At 43.2% G+C, this 13,180-nt stretch overlaps 1 protein-coding gene across 2 annotated transcripts in view; it reads right to left on the reverse strand.

The window, feature by feature from the left end:
- LOC111249184 (uncharacterized) overlaps positions 1–13,180 on the reverse strand; it is a 74,587-nt gene that overhangs the window by 58,243 nt on the left and 3,164 nt on the right. The window lies entirely within an intron of this gene.

A 13,180-nucleotide genomic window follows, 5' to 3' on the forward strand; every position in this document is an offset into this window, starting at 1 on the left:
CTACATATAGTAGCGACACGACGGCCTTTCTCTCCATGGTAAGGAGTTCCAGTTAGACAAGCTGGCAAGCTGTGCAAGAAGCTGTTCTTTTGTGTCAAGCCACAATAGAAGCCATTCAACAGGGGCCATCGTATACTACGAGCGCCAGCGGTAGACAGGGCGGCTAGGTGTGGGGAAGTGAAGGGAAGGAACACTGAAAGAGAATGCGCCACTGGATGACACGACCCCGATGGTCTTCGAACGTACGGACTCATATATCTCCCTTGGTGATACCGGACCAGTGATGTTGTTACAGGCTCGTAAGGTGCCCGAACGGGGCCGTCAGCTGGGAGGAGCGGCACTTTATTGTTTCGACAGCTATGTCTTCGTCTCGGTCGTCCCGTCGTTCGATCTTAACACTGAAGGCGGAAGCTGATTGCGACTTGAGAAGTGGTGGTTGAGCTCAACGTGTGGATAAAAGCAGACGACACTTACAACCGCGACCCTATGTCAGAAGTCATTAATGTCGTGCAATAGTCCTGTGCTGAATTCTCTGTCAGTGAAAACTGCCAGCACCAGGTAAAGTCATTAAGTTCACCCAGTAGCTAACAGCAAACTAAGAATTGTGTTAGCTCTATAGAAAGCTAGTCTGATTACCATAACCTAAAAATAGAGTCGATCAATCGGGCCGATACAGGATAAACATGTTGGATCCTTGATAGAATTGCTTATTATGTTAAAACCGTTCTCATGCGTAAAACTTATAGAAGAATACCAACATTATATACTTGGAAGAAGTGAACCTTCTGTTAAACGAAACAGGAAATATGCCCTTGAGATACCCTGTATGATCTTGAATAACCACATTTATTATATATATATATATATATATATATATATGAGACTTAGATTTGTTCGCCTCCGAACACTCTATAGCTCTATCAGAATGGCCCTAATCTCATTGTTAGATACCCACTCTCGATGCACGCCGATATCGACAGCATCGGAGTCAGCTCCGTTGTTTCAGTTATTGTTATTACTACACTATGGCGTGCAAGACCTATCCGGTTTGTATGACTGGCTTAAAATGGACATGTGGTTGGCATTATCCGTCCACTGGCTGGCTTTTTCCCGTAAGCGAGTGCCAAGAAGCTCAACCTTAATCCTCTAGTCTTTTCGCTTGGCATTCATTCCCGATGTGGGTTCTACTCCCCTTTCACGGGATTGTGGGGATATGGATATAATGGGATGACGGCATGTGTGCATTTGGTGACAGACTAAGTGTTTTCTATTCTCCTGTACGCGCTCGGTCTTTCGGACATAGGAGGAGGAGAAGGCGGCAAGCAAGCTAAGTGGAGTCTGGGTGGGTTATAGGCCAAGCGACATGGGCGTGGAAAACATCTTCATTTCCCCTGCACGAGATACCATACCACGCACAGCGATTCCCTGCGGCAGCAGCGGCTACGCTGGCAGCGAGGTTCTACGTATGTGACGAAGTAGACAAGTAACACAACTATTCTGGCGACTACTCCATAAAGTCACCGAGTAGCTGCTGTCAGGAAAGTCATGCCTGGCAAGGTGATGGTGGAGGCTTGCTTCCACGGGATGAACTCAGTCATGGCGAGCTGAGATGTGGCAAACCTAAGTTCGTTCAGTAAACGCTGCCGCTTGCTGCCACTCACCGACTACCAACGATGATGACTTTCGCCAGGGCACGCCCGTTTTCGGGACACGCAATCTCGGCCCGCGACGCAGAGGATGCTTTCCATTGCGAGGGATCTTTATAGCCTTTCTGGTAAGAGAGTGGCAAGGAGGCCAAATACAGAAAAGCGAGTGTACATTTTCTTCCCCGTTCGTTTCGATGCATTCTATGTGTGTCTGTATGTATATATGTATGTGTGCACTTACATAGATGCTTGACGCGGGTACAGGTATGTAGATTTAGGAACAACATCGTTTACGTCGAGCCTCTCACCTTTGGATGCATGTCGCGGTACAATTGTACGCAAGTTTCCTTGTTCATGTCAACAAGATGGAGTTACTTGGGTTTTAGTGATGATGATACACGTTCTTTACAGGTATGGCCTATACGTTGTCCTTTGGATAGAATTAGGTTTTTGCTTTTTGACGAGTCATCGAGGTAAAGATTAAGATCGGACCGCTGTCAGTACAGTATCATCCAATGCGACCTTTCGTCTCGTATTCATATGCTTAGTTTCGGCATTTTATGTGTCGTCTTATGTCACTTGCGAAAATAACATCCGGCCAGACCATATATTGAGAGAGTAACTGCTTTTAATCATTGCTTCCCTTCTACAATTTTTAGTTTACAAATTCTCATCTCATTCTGGCTTGATAATTTCTTAACTTCACAAAACTATGGATGTAGTTTTGTTCGTGTCATAAAATTTCACTTTATAATGGATAAACCCTTAAGATGAACATATCAGGCGGCAAAGACTTGCTACTTGTTTTGCATTAACATCAGAAAGTTACCCCGGACAAATCCGGCGTGAATGATGAAGACCGTATGGCTAACATCCTACTGAAAGATAACCGTTTATATCCAAACTTGGCATTTCATACTTAAAGGTTAAACTTCGTTTGGTTTTTGAAGCTTTAGTCTATCGAGCTTCTTTTGAAAGAAGGCAATTGTTAGATGGGCCCATATCGTTTTACTATAAAAAATTCTGCGTTTTCAAAAATGTACCACTTTTTTTATCCGATACATTCACTCTTAGTGCCCAAATGGAAGGTGTCAAGCGCTAATGTTATTACCCGTGCAAAACTCGAGCTACAAGACGGGCGTATAAAAGTATCCACCATCATCTAATCGTCAGCGACCAAACCATTAGAAAAGCGAAACAATAAACTAAAACAGACGTTGCTTTTCGAACAATCTAATATAGCATATCAGGGAATGTTCTAAGTCTGAAATTAAGTATTATATGTTGTAGCCCTTTTGATAAATCAATGTTCCTGAATAGAGTCTTTATTTATTCAGAATTTTTTTCGAGATTAGCAATAGTAGGAGCGTACTAAAGCTAGTTGAGTCAAGGCACAATGTATGGGATAGGTTGGGGTAATATGGAGTGCTACTAGGCTGGCGGGCGCAGCGTTTTCTTCAGTCAGTTCATCTTCGTATATAGGACTCAAGTGAACAGCATGCGACAAAGAGGGTCCGTTTAAAGGCAGTACACACTATAGCTTGGTATAGCTAGGACCAAGACAGTTTGCGGGCTGCGTTGGTTTAGCGATATTTGTATTTCCTCAATGGCCCTTCTCTCGTTTTGGCCCGAGGGCACCACCCACAAGGCTTCGGCCGCACAGCAGCAGGACTGAAGAAGCAGCGTCGTCACCGCTACGACAGCTTGCTTTACCGCTCGCCGACATCGGCCATATAGGCCCGGCATCGACACCTAGCGGTGGCTGTCATTTGCAGGCACAACGGCCTCGAAAGTATAGCGTGGTAGTGTTGCTTCTTGAAACGTCTCTCAGGAAAGAAAAAATGTCCGACGTAAGCTTAAACAGCTTCTACTGTTGCTGATTTTCTTATTATAATGGCACAACTCGATGTGCTCTACAAAATGTTCTATGTGATTTTCGGCAGTCCAGCTTCATCAGCATAGATCTGCGAACGTTATACTAGCGTCTTTCAATGCTACCATATAATCAACACTATTTATGCCTGTCTGTTTAACAATGGACTACAGCCTTTCAGCTGTTGATACGGTACCATACAGTAAATAATTTTTAGTAGTTTAATAAAGGTAATTGAGAAAATAGTTTGCAGCGGTTATCATGAAAACGGACGAAATAACTAAAAAATTATACATTTAGATATACACTGTATGATTCTATTGCTATATGAGTTAGCAGAAGTATGTTTTGTACATTCGATGGCTTTATATTGCAAAGAATATTGTTCATTTCGGGCTACCTGCCGGTTTCATGGACCCTAACGTTCACTAACGACTTGGTAACATCGTCTTTAGAATGTAATCATTTTGAGCATACTACTTCTGCGTCGACGAGAGGGGCATTTTATATTTTGTAAATGTACATTAGCCAAAAGCCCCTGTTTGAAGAGTGCTTTTCATATTGTTCTTAAGCTGCATGTCATGCGCGAACTGCCAGACGGTTTAGTTAGTGGGTCAATCACTCGCTTTCCTTCTCCAGTCAAACCTTTGCGATTAGCCACCGCCTTCCTGAGATAGATATGATATTTGCCAATATATTATAGCTATCTATTTTAGCTTCCTATTAGTTGTTTTCCTCTAGTCGAACCGATTGATTCTCTCAGTGTTCTCTTCGTCATGTTTGCTCAAAGGACCGTCGAACGAAAATGCTCTTCTTTCATCTCCTTGTGGCCTTTTTCTTTGGCTGGACTGTCTATGCTGCTGTTAGTGATTCCGTTGTAACAACTGGGAGCATACGCTTTTTTCACTTCCTGGACAGGGGATCTCGGGTAGCGGTTTTTGTACGCTAGCCACAAAGTGTTGGAATGTTCGATATATGCAAAACAGTACCGACTAGCAAGAGGTAGCAGGCTGTTTGCTCTACCTCGTCCTACTTGCTGGCACTGTTTCACAGAAATAGGCCGCTTAGCTTAGTTACCACCTGTTTAGGAACTGTGCTTAGGCTGGGCTCGACTAGGTAGATAGCGACCTATAGGGGCGGCCGGCGTCATTGGAACAGGCATTGAAAAAGACCCGGAGGTCCGTTGTCGTCGAAAGCACCTAGGCAATATCCCCACTTCAAGTGAGAGATGGGGCGGCCCCTGTTGGCGACATCGGCGAAAGTGTCTTTTAATGTGAATAACAATATAATAACGCCTGGCGAACATGAGTGTAAGTGCAGCGACGACCGTAGTGATATTGGCTTCGTTTTGTTGTGTGGGGCAGAAATGGGGGTGACGGAGAAATTCGTAGCTAAGCGAAAGAAAGGCAATTTCATTGCGTTTTTCTAAAGTCTAAAACTACTTTTGGAACGTAACATTAGCGTTAATAGTAGTGTTATAAATAGCATGTCTAAACACGAGTTTTTTTCAATTGTATCTCTTACAAACGTTTGGTTTCAGTTAACATCGGATGTAATTCGACGGCTCTTATTATAGGGGTTTGGTTGGAAAAAGAGTTGGACATTACATAAAACTATTGGTTTTGAATAACCCGTTGATTTCTCGCTCTCGCTAAACGTAGTTCCCTTATTATTTACCTATATCCGTATGTGTTCATCGTCAAATTTACAAAAGATAGCTCTACAGCATTTATACCGTAATAGACTCTGTCTAATCCAGGAACGATACTAATCTACAAACCGTAATAACCTATCCTCGGAAGCAAGACCGTCTGTACAATGACAAAAAAAAAAACGAGAAACATTTTTCCTTCCGATGTTACCTCGCCAAAAAGTCTCTGAAGTGTCCTGTCGAAATTCAGCAGTTACAAAGTTGTCTTCCTTTTGCTAGTTGCATTGTAAAGGTGTCTAAGCAGCTTCGCTACAGCCCCTTAAAGGTGTCCTTACCCTTCAAAGAATGCGTGCTCACAAGGTTTCTCGTGCAAAGCTGTGTTGAGTTCGCAATAAGGCCATATAATACAAAAGATTATTTTTTAGGTTTACTTCCCTGTCTAGTAGAAGCTTCTACGAATTCTTAAAGTATGCCGCTAAACGAACACTTCTAATCTTAACGTCTTTTCCATGCTCGGCTATCATGATCTTAGCATTATACCTTTTGAACGATTGCAAGACTGCTTTTCTTTGAATCATAATTTTGTAAGTATGACCTATTCCGGCTGCCGGCCTGCCGTGGTCCGTACGGTTACATGAGGTTTTCGGCTGACTCTCAGACATTTGTTTCAAAATGCCCCACATACTCCCATCACCAGTTTCGTTCTGCTAGCATAAATAGCAACGTTCGCATCGTTTTTGTATAACTACACCCCCTGTTGTAGTATACCAAATTTGCTTTCTACCTTCACTCAGTAACATTAAGCACTGAAAATGGAATGTTCTCGCCGAAAGGTATCATTCACTAACAAAGAAACAACTTAAGTTACGATTCATTGATCAGTATCTATCGGCATGTATTAATCTATCAGATCTGTGCTTATATACCAGAGCCCGTAACATACTAACGCCAGTTACTTCTGATGAATTCTGTTTATACAGGGATTTCGCCTGTCATGAAACCGTCATACATTTTAGTGCATTGTTTTTGCGGGAGATGTATTTTAAGATATCATCCCTGTTCTATAAAGCATTTAACAACAGAATCCCTATCAGCTGAACTATTCTAATCGCATTTGGATATCTTTTTCAGTTTGTGTCGTTATTAATGTATCCAATAGGGTGGGAATTGGCGATGTTTTTAACTGTGTTGAGAACGCGCAATGCCGACCTATGGTCTAGGCCGGCCAGTTGGTCTTCACCAGGCTGCTAATGATAGACGCTAACGATGCTTGAAGACGAGATCGTCTCGAACTGGTGCTCATCTTCCTGTCGCCAGATACTCAATGCTTGTTGTGACATCGCAGATCGATATTTGATAATGACTGACAAAAGGCATCGATACGACGCGGCTCGTGATGCAATACTAATATGTTTTGAATCATTAGCTGGCTTGTAGCCATGGTGACATCGTGACTAGCTAAATATCTAATGATATCTCTCCCTTTGTACCTTAGAAGAGGATAGTGGTTTGTTGTTAAATGTCAGAAAAGCGTTGATTCTGCGCTAGTCATTACATTTGGATACATTTAACCCATTAATACATATGAGTGTTTTCGAATGAATGCAGAAAACCTGGGGGACGGCAATTAACGGCGTATCTCCCGCTATCGGATTATAAGCTGGTGCGCGTTTTTGGTTTGACTAAATACAACTCGAAAGTTATGTCCATCGAGGATTAGTGGTTTACATAATCATTCTTGGTAATGAGACTTCACAAATCTGCAGTTCGAATCGTTGGAAACAACGCAAATCAATACAACGCTAAGGCCTCCTTCTATCTTCGGAGACGAATGAAATGCTCAGAAAAGAGCTGTGTTTTCCGTATGGCTGGCAATAATGATTGCACCGGCAGTGGTATGAGATTGAGCTGACCGAATAGTCGAACTATGGTAGGCTGTACAGACTGCAGAGACAAACGACCCTATTATCAAATCCAACAAAAGCGAAGCACAGCGGGGACAGCGACAAGGTCTTTGGGCCGAAGGTGGGCCCTAAACTGGGCAGACCTATTTTGCGCGATACGCATGAGCGGCCAGCATCTCCCTGCACCCCGAAGGCTTTACCCCGTCCCCTCACCGGAGTCCACAGATTGTGGCAGGACCGACAAGAGAAAACGGCAATGAAAGTTGCACTCTCTTGGATGGTTTGACTTTCCAGGGTTGTAGCATTGCGTGGAGTGGTTCTGAGCATCTAGTGCCCGGTTGCAGCCTTAAGACGACATGCGCCTAATGTTTCTTGTGTTAAGACAACGTAGAACGCTTAGAGGACGAGCATGAGCTTTGTTGTGTTGGAGCGCTTTTAATGTAGACCAAACGGGCGAATAAATAGAGGTTCTAATACGATCATTACGGCACACCACACAAGATGCAACTCCAGCTGCTGCCACCTAATTGATTAGGTAACGAACATCTCAGATACTGCGCAACGGCATATGGTTACGTTACTCTTTGGGATATTTTACAATCGCAAGAGGGTTCTACGCGGGTATAGCATGCTATCGATGGCGTGAATGTGGGCCTTTGTCAACATCTAGGACGCATGATGCTCCTACTCACTAAAGCTGTGCATTAGCAAGTTGAGTGAATGCTCGTGAACGCGGTCAATGGTCAACGGTAAAAAATTAATTTATCTGAATCCTTGCATTATATGATCCGTAATACATACCTCCTAATCAAAGTACAGGTCCGAGAGAACTTCGATATATGTGAAGAAACCAAAATCATCTGAGGTTTATCATGGAAGCAAACATGTTCCTGTTTTTGAAAGTTGTCAGCTTATTTCACCTTTACGTCCAGATGTCTCAGCAGGCTAGAGGTGTTCTACTATAAAAAGCTAAGCTTTGCGGTTGATAGGCTGCTATTATGGGTCCTCGTAAAATATATATGTAACCTGTTACAAATAAATATAACGTTTCAAAAGCGGCTAGTGACGAGCCTTTAACGGCCCAATGTGTTTACTTCTGGGCATAAATAGTAACGCAAAGCGAATCACACAATTTTTTAGGACTATGCTGTGTCTTTAAGCTGTACTGCTAATGAGCCTCGTATGTGATTTATGACGGCGTATAACAGAATGATTAGAGTGATTCTGTATTGTGTACTATTGTCAAATATTGATGTTTTATACCTTTATTTGTCTCCAATTTGTGCTCTAAATGTGCACTGGCACGTGCATATTTAAAAAAAAAACGAATCTTGTCTATGAATTGATATACACGGAAACAAAGTTTTTGAATGAACTAACTGAATTTGTACATTTATATGCACTTATGTACATACAGTTTGAGATAGTCCATCGATTACTGCTATTGCTATAGGATAGAGAGATTGGCTTGATATCAATACGGCCCATCTCTTAAAAAAATATTGTAGATGGCCGCTGGTGTAAACCAGCCGTGACCGCTTCAGGCGGTGAAAGCAGTGGCTCTTGGATGGGGTCTCTGTTTAGGCTCTCTTGCATGTCCTTAGGCGGGGAGACATAACAGTTGAGGCTCATAAGCTCACATTACGGTCTACCATTTCTGATCATAGGCTATGCACTATTTCTATATGGGGGCAAATTGGAAGCTTTTTGAAATTTATTCATACGATTGGGTATACGCCTGCCGATCATACGCGCGGTTACGCACCTCTGGTGTCATCCGAAGTGGACGGAAAGCCGTTTCGTAAAATATTATTTGTAGTGATATATGTCTCGTGTAGTTCCGCCCATATTTGACTATTTCATTTGCTTTAAAAGCGGGACATTTTAGAGCAGAAATAATAGTCCTTTGTCTGTTTCAATCGGTTGCCGAGGTGATTTCACTGCGGCCCGCCGGAGCGAGGGCCTTTGAGTGGGCTCGCGCGGATAGTCGCTGTGCAGCCAGTCCGGCGACCGTACTGTGGCCCTCTGAGACAACCTCGGATATTGTATCACGGGAGTTGAGGCGCGATCACCTCCTCAATTGGAAAGCGATTTCACGAATCATGAACTCCGCGCCGACATAGTGGACAGAGATGAAAAAATTTACTTGCCTCAGATCTCCATTCGTACTACGTCTCCGTTTTGTAACGGATCATCATAAGCTGCCTAGTTTGCGGGGTACCTGGCAAGCCAGCTGCTGCTACCGCTGCTGGACAAGCAAAACATGGCCAAGCTGCCACACATCTCTAGAGGACAAGCTAGTTCAACTACAGGAGTGGTACTTTTGGACGTCGCTAGGAACGGAGGAGTCCTATTTTTACCATGTCGCGCATTCCTGGTCCGATGATTTTATAGCCCATTCTGGGCTCTCGTAAATATCGGGAGTCCGTGTCGGGGGGTGAGAGAAGGTCGAGAAGAATGGCTGGGAACGAACCACAATAATGATATAAGACAAGCAAGACCGGTGTATCCATATTATTTCAATGATGCATTTACTTTACCATCCGGTTTGTTAAACAAATAATATAACCTAATGCTACACGTATGCGTTATGATCGCACAGAACAGAGATCCCAGTTTGAGATTTTACTTAATTTACATTTGGTGATTTTGTTGATGACAGTGATTCCATAGAAATTTGGTAAATTAACGCCTCGTATTCGGAGAGTATGTCGTGTGTACATATAGACCATAAGTACCAATTTGTCCAAAGCACACTATCGTGTTTATAAGGTTATACGTTCATATTTGAGTGTAATGCAAAAAAAAAGTGATTTAAAATATAAGAGATTGCCAGTTACTACACTAATTCAATATTTTACCATAAAATTCAATGAATGAGTCCAGCACTTTTGAGTAGGGAATGAAGACTGATGGATAGCAGTATAGGTCTGTATCAATGAAGGCTTGAAGGTACCCCAGTATAAGGTATACTATTAAATATAGCTCTATACCAATTGCATATGCCCCAATCGTCTATGTCCCAGTTGTCTATTTCGTAGCCATTCCTGCCAGACCTAATGCATACGTGTTACGGTTTTTTTTAATCTTTAAGATAGTTTTCAAATTTGACCATAGCGATAAACCTTCGCTTTGCTTGCGTTTTTATTGAATTTTCTCACTCGTTTCAAGACCTTTTTCCCTCTAGGTATCACTTAAGTTTCAGGAAGACAACGGATGAACGTAATGAATCTGGGGTTAGGGCAGTGCAAGCATCAGGTACTTTCTGCAAAAACACTATACTGATCTATGAGTCTGCGCATTATTGTAACTAAGAGCCCGCGACTTATTCTGCCGGACTTCAAACACATTTCATAATGCACAATCTTCCGATGGTCGAAAAAGCGATCTGAGGAAGCTCGATGCGGCACTTTCGTTAGTTCTTGACCCAGCTGTCCAGGCGATACTCTAGAGTTAGTGGTTTTGTCCGCATGTCATGTTCCCATAACGACGTTTTGCCGCATACAACAACGTGTTAGAACGTCCTCAAGTGCATTTAGCCTATTGACATGTTTGCACTTGTTTGAACTGCACGGCATTCAGTATAGTCTGCCTGTTTTCCTTCAAATGTCTCGTGAAAATAACTCATACTTCTACTATAGCCTCTAAGAACTGTTCAGCCATGCTCCAGCACGATTACTGTGCATTACGTCTGTATTTGTTTTGACGCATCGCTTGAATGAAGGGTTGTCTTCAAAACAATATATTACGTACGCCTTTCAAAGGTCTGTTCTTGTTTCCCAACTAAACGGATCTAGACTGAAAGCCAATGGATAGTAGGCAGGCGGGCGACCCTAACCCCACAAGCTTTGCCAAAAGTCGGCCTTTGCCAGACAAGAACGATCGATTTATCGATACTTTTTTGATCGTGTTGTAGTTGTCCTGTTAGATAAATGTTTCGAGTCTTACGTCCGCTACCGCCGTTAAGCATTACTTCACATGACCACATTACACCGCTAAACGAAGTGTGTCTACGCAAAGTGTCAAACCTAAACCACCATGTATCCTAAAGTTTAGTAAACAAATACGCTATCGTAGGACGATTGCCATTATAACCGACTAAATTCTAGTAACCTATTTCACAGATAATCTATCATACATCTCCCACTACGTGACACACACGCTACCCCGTTTATGTATAAATACATAAAAAATAAAAATTAAGTTCAAATAAAACAAACGCTTATGGCACTCTGCGACGACCCCTTGACGATTCGTAAAGTTTAGCATCGACGTAACCATTTATTCATCCAAGGCTGCCGCTGTCGCCGCCACATTAGAATGCCCAACTTCCACACAGCGGTCTAACTGCCACTCATGGCAGGAGTGTGTAGCAAACTGAATTGCGTTGTGAACGATGGGGCCAACATTGGCAAATGTTGCATGCTCCGTTGGTCCCATCTCGCGCCGGGACCGGTCTGCCGTCGCCATTCAGCCGCGACTCCAAAGTACACACATTGCTCCGGTTCCCCTTTCCCCGCGCTGTTTCGGGAGTCGGCGGCAGCAGACTGGCGGCAATCGTCACTGATTCGGTGACACCATCGCGACAATCACCTCCTGCCCTGCCAAATATGTATATATCTACTCAGTCGCAGAGACACACATGTAAAAAAAAACACGGCCGAGAGCAATCATTGACAGATGGACGCGCCGGTCGGCTTCCGGGGTGATCAGCTGAAGCCGAAACGCGGAAAGACCGAAAAAGAAAGGTAGGTTCTGGGAGAAACCTTCGTTAGCGCCTATTATCGACAGGAGGGTACAAATAGGAAAAGGCGACGGACGAAGAATGCCCTATGTTGAAATCGGTTGGCGGCAGATATTGTTCGATAGGAAAAGTCAGTGCTGCTGCTTTCTTACGCGCGACGTAGACCTTCATTGACGAGACATCTTGAACTCCTTTGATAGCGTTCGAAGATAAGTGGCGGCAAAATTTCACAAGACATAAGTGGGGAATGTTCGCCTGCCCTGCTATGGTTTCGATAATAAGAAATGGGCTCACTTATTTCACCGTTGCATCTTTGCTGTGAGACCGTTTCGGACCACTCTGGGCCCTGTCGCTCGAAGTGCTTGGAGCATAGGGCCGAGGCAGCCCAGTGCAGAACATCGTGGTATGTGAACATTGGTGTCATCGCTTACTGACTCACAGAGGACTATCGTTAAGTATCAACAGTTCTTGGGTCGTTATTTCCTATATATGAGTTTATTTGCCTATAAAGTGGCCGCACAGACTCGTGGACGTCCTCGGCTGTTTGCAGAGAAGACAAAAAATAGTCTAACACGGCTAATTATGACAATCTGCGTATTTCCGATCCAACACACTTTGTGATCAGCCAGTATTACAAAATCATTTCAGAATTTCTATACGCTAGCAGATACTCGCATTGTCAGTCTGGTTGAAGGTGTGGGAAGCAAGGAATCGGTTGTAGGAGGATAGCGCATTTGAAAACGCACACAAGTTAACATGGCTTACTCTTTCTTATTTCAACTATTTTCACAATATCAGTTAGATCCCTATGCGATGACGCCGATGGCTAGATGTTCTATAGGTTTTACTATGTTTTATAGGGACGCATAGCGTAGAATGTGGTAGGGTTTTTAACGTAAACCAAAACCAATTTCTGTCGGATTGAACTATCTGTATGCGATTTTCCAGTTGGTTAATAGAAGTCGTTCAGATACACTTGTCGTTCATCTCCCGAATCTGTGCTGACAGCTGTCGTCTGTCAACCGCCCAGCGGCCATCACCTTGCTAATTCCAAAAGTCCGATGGTCCGATTTTCTAATCCGATTCACCAAAACAGATCACATTTTGGTGTTTACACCAGAGCTTGGGACATCGAACTGACGCTGCTGAGCTGTACGCAGGTAGTTTATGACCTATATATATATGTATATATTTTACCTGTTTACAGAGCCAGAGCCGAATAGGACGTGACCTAGAAGATGGCTCCGACTCCTGGCTAGTTTAAGGTATATGATCAAAACATGCGGATATTCGGAATGCATGCAGAATGAACTCGTTTAAGAGTTCTTCAAATAGTGTAACGTTTATCTTAAGAAAACTACC

The sequence above is a fragment of the Varroa destructor genome, unplaced genomic scaffold (genome assembly GCF_002443255.2).
Source record: "Varroa destructor unplaced genomic scaffold, Vdes_3.0 BEIS01000004.1, whole genome shotgun sequence".
Classification (NCBI taxonomy): domain Eukaryota; kingdom Metazoa; phylum Arthropoda; class Arachnida; order Mesostigmata; family Varroidae; genus Varroa; species Varroa destructor.